This window comes from Microcebus murinus, chromosome 23, assembly GCF_040939455.1.
Source record: "Microcebus murinus isolate Inina chromosome 23, M.murinus_Inina_mat1.0, whole genome shotgun sequence".
NCBI classification, from domain to species: domain Eukaryota; kingdom Metazoa; phylum Chordata; class Mammalia; order Primates; family Cheirogaleidae; genus Microcebus; species Microcebus murinus.
Genome location: NC_134126.1, coordinates 23,071,610 through 23,077,609, shown reverse-complemented (window position 1 = coordinate 23,077,609; position 6,000 = coordinate 23,071,610). Strand labels below are relative to the sequence as shown.

General features: G+C 50.5%; 1 long non-coding RNA gene across 1 annotated transcript in view; it reads right to left on the bottom strand.

Annotated features, from left to right (window-relative positions):
- Positions 1-244: 244 nt before the first annotated feature.
- The window catches only part of LOC105880539 (uncharacterized), a 75,675-nt gene continuing 69,919 nt past the window's right edge, over positions 245-6,000 (bottom strand). The window contains exon 4 of the long non-coding RNA XR_012914552.1: positions 245-1,360. This is a non-coding gene — a long non-coding RNA (uncharacterized LOC105880539). The remainder of the gene's footprint in view (positions 1,361-6,000) is intronic.

Genomic DNA, 6,000 nt, shown 5'->3' with positions numbered 1-6,000 from the left:
AGACATGCAGTTTCTTTGCAGGCTGCTCATCCACACTCCTCACCTGTCTGCCCCAAGAAGGCCTGTCCGCCTCGCCGAGACCCTGGGGGTCCGAGAGCAGTGAGCCGCAGGCCACGCGTGCACTCGGGACTGCTCTCCGCCAGGCATCTTCCAAATACCTTCATATGATACTGAGTCGTACGTACTTGCAGGAAAAAAATAATGCAAGCAACAAGCAGACAAAGGAAAGGAAAGTTCTCCCTCCTCACCGGTGGCTTCTGGCCCCTTCTGAAGCCAGGCTTGCTGAAAGAATCCCTAGCTTGGGAAAGCCAAGGGTTGTGATGTGGGCGTGTCTGTTGACCGGCATGTGCAGGTGACAGTCCTCAACTCTAACTCCAAGTCTGTACAATAGCAAACTCGGGGCTTGATTTCCATGCATGTGGGTGTCAATAACTGGTCCTCATGGTCTTCCTGGGCAGCCCTGTCCTACAGCCACGGCGCATGCAAGATTCTGGAAACCTACCTAGTGGCCGCTGCTATTCGGTCAAACTCTGACCAATCCACACCACGGTTTGAGGACTGGAGGACTCAGAAGGAGGAACACTGTCCCAGAAAAATGACAGGATCACAGATGCTGTTAGAATTCTCTTTAGTGGCTGTGCACAAGTTACTTCATGTCTCTGGGAAGAATTTTCCCATCTGCAAAATGGGTTCACTGACATTCTCATGGGGCCGTCGGGATGATGCAGTGGGACGGCACACGCCAAGGACTTGGGTCTTGCCTGGCCTTTGTAAGGACCGTGCTAGCACGTTATTTATTAGGTCCTTCCTGACGAGAGTGGCACGTGTCTCCTGTACCTGGTGGGCTCAGGGGGGCATGGCATGGAGAAGTCAGAGCCTGTTTCCTGGTCTGTAGGAGACCTTAACCGTATTCTCCCTGCACCTGTCTGGGCGTCCAGCCGCCCTGGCTTTGCAAGGGTGCGCACAGGCCAGTCTCGAGTGATTCACTTCCTACCCCCTGTTGTCATCCCGACTCACAACGGAGGCCCTGTGTGCTGCTTCTGCATGTAGCGTTTCTTTCCACTCCATGAGTCAGAAGACACCCTCACCCAGCCATGTGACCCCCCAACCTCCCGCCAAGGAGCTGTGTGCAAAGGATTGCTGGAAAACCCTGGAAGGATGGGGGAGGGTCGCCGAGATTGCCAATAAGAGGGCCGAGCTGAGAGAACTGGAAGTTGGAACTCGTGAAATCGTCCTCAGGAAAAGAGCGTGAGGGTGCTCTGGCATTAGGAGACCGGAGACCCGCCCACGAGAGCAGCTGCCGGTGGGCGAAGGGCCCTACCTGGACCGCATGACGATGGCATTTCCACCTGGTCCACCCCTGCAAGAGCAATGTGATTATTTTGTCTGATTACACATGTCACAATGTATGCAAAAATTCTGATCAATACCGAAAACTATAATAAACAAAGGATGTATCTTCCATGTGCCACCGCCAGAGGTCGCTTTAATCCATTGAGACATTTTTCAGACGCCTTTAGGCTTCAACCTGCCAGAGTCCAGTTCATGAGCTGTAGCCTGGGTCTGCCCCCTCTTGGGACACTGTGCCCCCAAACGCCATGGGGCAATGGGTCATAGCTGGGCTCCAGGGCTGGGTTCTTCTCGCAACTTGGCCATTAGCTTGCTGCGTGCTCTCAGGCAAATCATTCTATCTGAGTCTTATTTTTCTCTTCGATTAAAAATGAGATAATAATTGGGTAGAATTGTGGAGAGGACAAAAGGTAGGAAGGGATTTGAAAACAACTGCAAAATCACAAAGCTCTCTTCAATGTGAGGGAAGTGCTGGCTTGCTACTGGTTCCCATGCACCAGCTCATTCTACCCCACGCGTGGTCTAGAACCGCGGTGGCTCTCCTGCTCCACGATTAAACTTGGTCTGCCCGAGTTGGCCAAAGGCCATCCCCAGACACCCCCAGGATTGGCTCAGAGCCGGGGGGGTCTCAGGCTGTGGCTCCCGACTCCTAAGTAGCTAGGATTATATGTGCACACCACCATGCCTGGCTAATTTTTTTCTTATTTTTGTAATAGACAGGATCTCACTATGTTGCCCAGGCTGGACTCCTGGCCTCAAGCGATCTTCCTGCCTTGTCCTCCCCAAAAATGCTAGGATTACAGGTGTGAGTCACCACCCCTGGCCTCTTTAACTTTTTTGACAGTAAGAAATACATTTTATATTGTAACCAAGTGCTCTCACACACACACACACATACACACAACTTAAACTGAAAATTTCCTGAAACAATTCTTCATCATATTAAATGAAATGCACCTGATATTTTGTGTTTCATTCCATTTCATTGAATAAAATGCGGCTTGAGATACACTACATTGTTTTCATAACTCACTAATGTGTGGCAGCTCACTGTTTAAAAAACACTGGTTTGTCTGGCCATGCTGATAGCTGGAATAAGAAACAGACTTGATAGTTTACCTGTCTGGACTCCCCCTTGGACCTAAATTTCCCCGGGTCAGAGGCTATGCCCTGCTTGTTAGTTCTAATGTGGGACCCTGCACCCTGGACTTTCTGAAAACACGAACTCTGTGGCAAATGACAGAAAGGAAGGTTCCAGAAGAGAAGGCAGGAGGTGCTTCTCTTCCCAGTTAATATTAGTTGGGATTTATTTAGCCATACAATGAACTTCAGGGAGAGGAAACAGGCTGAATGAGGGTAGTGGACGGGGTAGAGGACAGTTAGAGGCAAACCACTCTCCAAAGTGGTTTTGGGCATGGCCGTGCGACCAGCGCTGAGGCAGGAATAGCAAACGGTCAGGAGCCAGGCTGCCTTGGGTGGAATCCACTTTGCTCTGCCTCAATTTCCATATCTGTAAGATGGGGACACAATCATATTTAGTTCTCAGAGTTGTTAGTGATCAATATGCCAGTTGTTGATGCTAGACAAGGCTGCTGATTTGCCTGCATAAATTAGGCTCCAACTGTCACTGGCAATGGTTGGTGTAAAGCACAGAGCAACATGAGACATTAAAGGTGGGATCCCAAACATGCCCACCCAAAGTCAGAGGGGTCCTCAGGCTCAACAGCGCTTAGAAAATGAATATTCAGACTGAGCATTATTATCTAAATCCTATTTCTGCTGAGCCACATGCTTTCTGCATCTATCTTCACAACAAAGTTAACTGCCTTTCAGTTCTCACCAAAGTTCTCCCCTGGTGAGGGCTGTTTTACCACGTCCGCGGTTCCCGCTCGTGCCCGGAGGACAGAGCACAGTGGAGGGGTGGATCGGTGGGTGGCAAAGGGCTCCAGATGCAGAGTTCTCAGGCCACAGTGTGTCCCCAGTGCTCTCACATCATTTCTGCAAAGCCCAGCATTAAAGACCCTTCCAAGGTTGTTGTAGATCTCTGAATTGCTGTCAGGATTTTGGGGCTCAAAATATGTGGGCAAAGCCAGCAGCTTTCTTCCACGCTGTGCAGACAGGGGGAATGCGGGTTCCTGGGTGCAGCTTTGCAATGCCAGCGTGGTACACTGTGCCCGGGGTATGTCTTGGATGAATAAATAAAGAATGGATGTGTTCTCTTCATCACCACTGACGTTGCTTAGTGCAGGGCCTCAGCTTCTATCTTCTCCATTCCATGGTCCACACTGCTGCTAGACTCTTTCCAAAGTGCAAATTTGATAATGTTGCTTTCCACAAGGATTCCGTCTATTACACCCCTGCTTAAACCCTTGGAAGGTTTTCCACTCTCTACGACCGCATTCCAAACGCCCCCAGAGGCAAAGCCTCAGCTCACCTCTCTGACTCATCCTTCCCCACCCGCTCCAAAGCCTACCCTCTGGCCCTGTCAAACAACTTGCATTTTCTGATGGTCGGCATAGTCTCAAGTCTCCGTGCTCTTGCTCATGCCATTCCCTGCTCTTTGCCTGTCACAGCTCTTCCAGCCAGGCTGGCCCCATGATAAAGAATTGCTATGCTCAGCGGAAGCACTGTGTCCTCTGACCTGCAGAGCCAGGAGGTCCCTCTCTGTGCTGCCACGTGCTGTTCTAGGGAGGCTGCTGAAAGGTTTGAGTGGCTTCCCAGACTGGCCACTAGGGGGCAGTGGAATGTAGGCGAGTGTCCAGACGGCTTGGGCGTCTGCGGACACCCCCTCCCGCTCTGTCCCTGCAGACACCGCTGTGCCTCACTGCTGGAATGTTGCAGGTCTCTGGGCCTCTGCCACGCCATGGCCACTCTTCTATGCACGGAGCTGGCCCAACTATCATCCTTGACCTTTATTTTCATCATCACCTTTTCTCTTCCCCACTCCACCCCACCGTTCTTCAAGAACACTGAGTGGCTACTTATTTTTTCCATATTAACCCCAAACTTCTCATTTTGAACTTGGTTTATTAAACAGTGTGGCAACTTCAATAACAATAAAATATGAAAGAAAAAATGGTTCACGAATCCATCCCATAATTTTCTCGTGTTCCAGTCTCTGTACACACACACACACACACACACACACACACACACACGTATAGTTGTGGTCTGGGCATAGATACGATTTGGAATTTTGCTGTTTTGGCCTATTTTGAGATCATAAGCATTTTTTCCAGTTACCATTCTGGCTGTATAATTATCAGTATGAAGGGATGTCAGCTTGGGTTTCAAGGCCCCACCAGCTGTTCCATCCCACCAAATGCCCCCACACTCCCCAAGATTCTGCTCCTGTGGGGCTCAGTCCCGGCCAGGCCCCCATCCTGCTGTCCACACCCGCCAGCCTCTCTCTGAAGCCCCCTCCCCTCGCTCCTCTACTCAGCGGCCACACAGATCTCTTCAGACCGCTGCTCAAAATTCCCTCTACCATCCGCCCGAGCGTGTGTCCCAAGCGGTCAGCCCTGGTCCCGGAGCTGCCTCCTTCTGCCCACCCCATCTCTCTGACGCGGCTGCCATGTCCCTCAGGAGACTGGGAGCTGCCTGGGGGAAGACAGGGCCATGGATGCCCTCTTCTGTTGAGTCTATTTGTGGCTGTAAGAAATTGCCACAAACTTGGTGGCTTAACACAACAGAAATGTACTCTCTCACAGTTCTGCGAGCCAGAAGTCTGAAATTAAGATATGAGCAGGGCCACAGTCCTTACAGAAGCTCTAGGGAAGAATTCATTCCTTGCTTCTGCCAGTTCTTGGTGGCTGTCTGTATTCCTTGGCTTGTGGCTGCATCACTCCCATCTCTGTCTCCCTCTTCCTATGGCCTTTTTCTACAAGACTGTGTCAAATCTCCTTCTGATTCACTCTTTTTTTTTTTTTTTGAGACAGAGTCTCACTCTGTTGCCCAGGCTAGAGTGAGTGCCGTGGCGTCAGCCTAGCTCACAGAAACCTCAATCTCCTGGGCTCAAGCAATCCTCCTGCCTCAGCCTCTCCAGTAGCTGGGACTGCAGGCATGCACCACCATGCCCGGCTAATTTTTTCTATATATATTAGTTGGCCAATTAATTTCTTTCTATTTTTATAGTAGAGACGGGGTCTCACTCTTGCTCAGGCTGGTTTCGAACTTCTGACCTCGAGCAATCTGCCTGCCTCGGTCTCCCAGAGTGCTAGGATTACAGGTGTGAGCCACCACGCCCGGCCCTGATTCACTCTTATAAGGACTCCTGTCATTGAATTCAGGGCCCACGTGGGTAATCCAGGGTGATTCCATCATTTCAGGACCCTTAACTTAATTACCTCTGCAAAGATCCTTTTTCAAAATGATGGAACATTTACATGTTCCTGGGATCAGGACATGTGCATATCTTTTTGGGGGCCACCATTCAACCCACGACAGTATCCATTATGAAAGGCTGTGCAGAGAGCTCTCAGGATCGGTATGGAATAAAGTTGGAGTTCCCAATCCTGGCTGATCATCAAAATCACGGGTGTGTGAATGGAACTTGGAAAATCACCGCAGCTTGGGCTCCCATGGCGATTCAGGTGCAGGGGGTTTGGGACGGTGCCTCAGGGTCAGACAGTAACCAACCCCAACATCTCA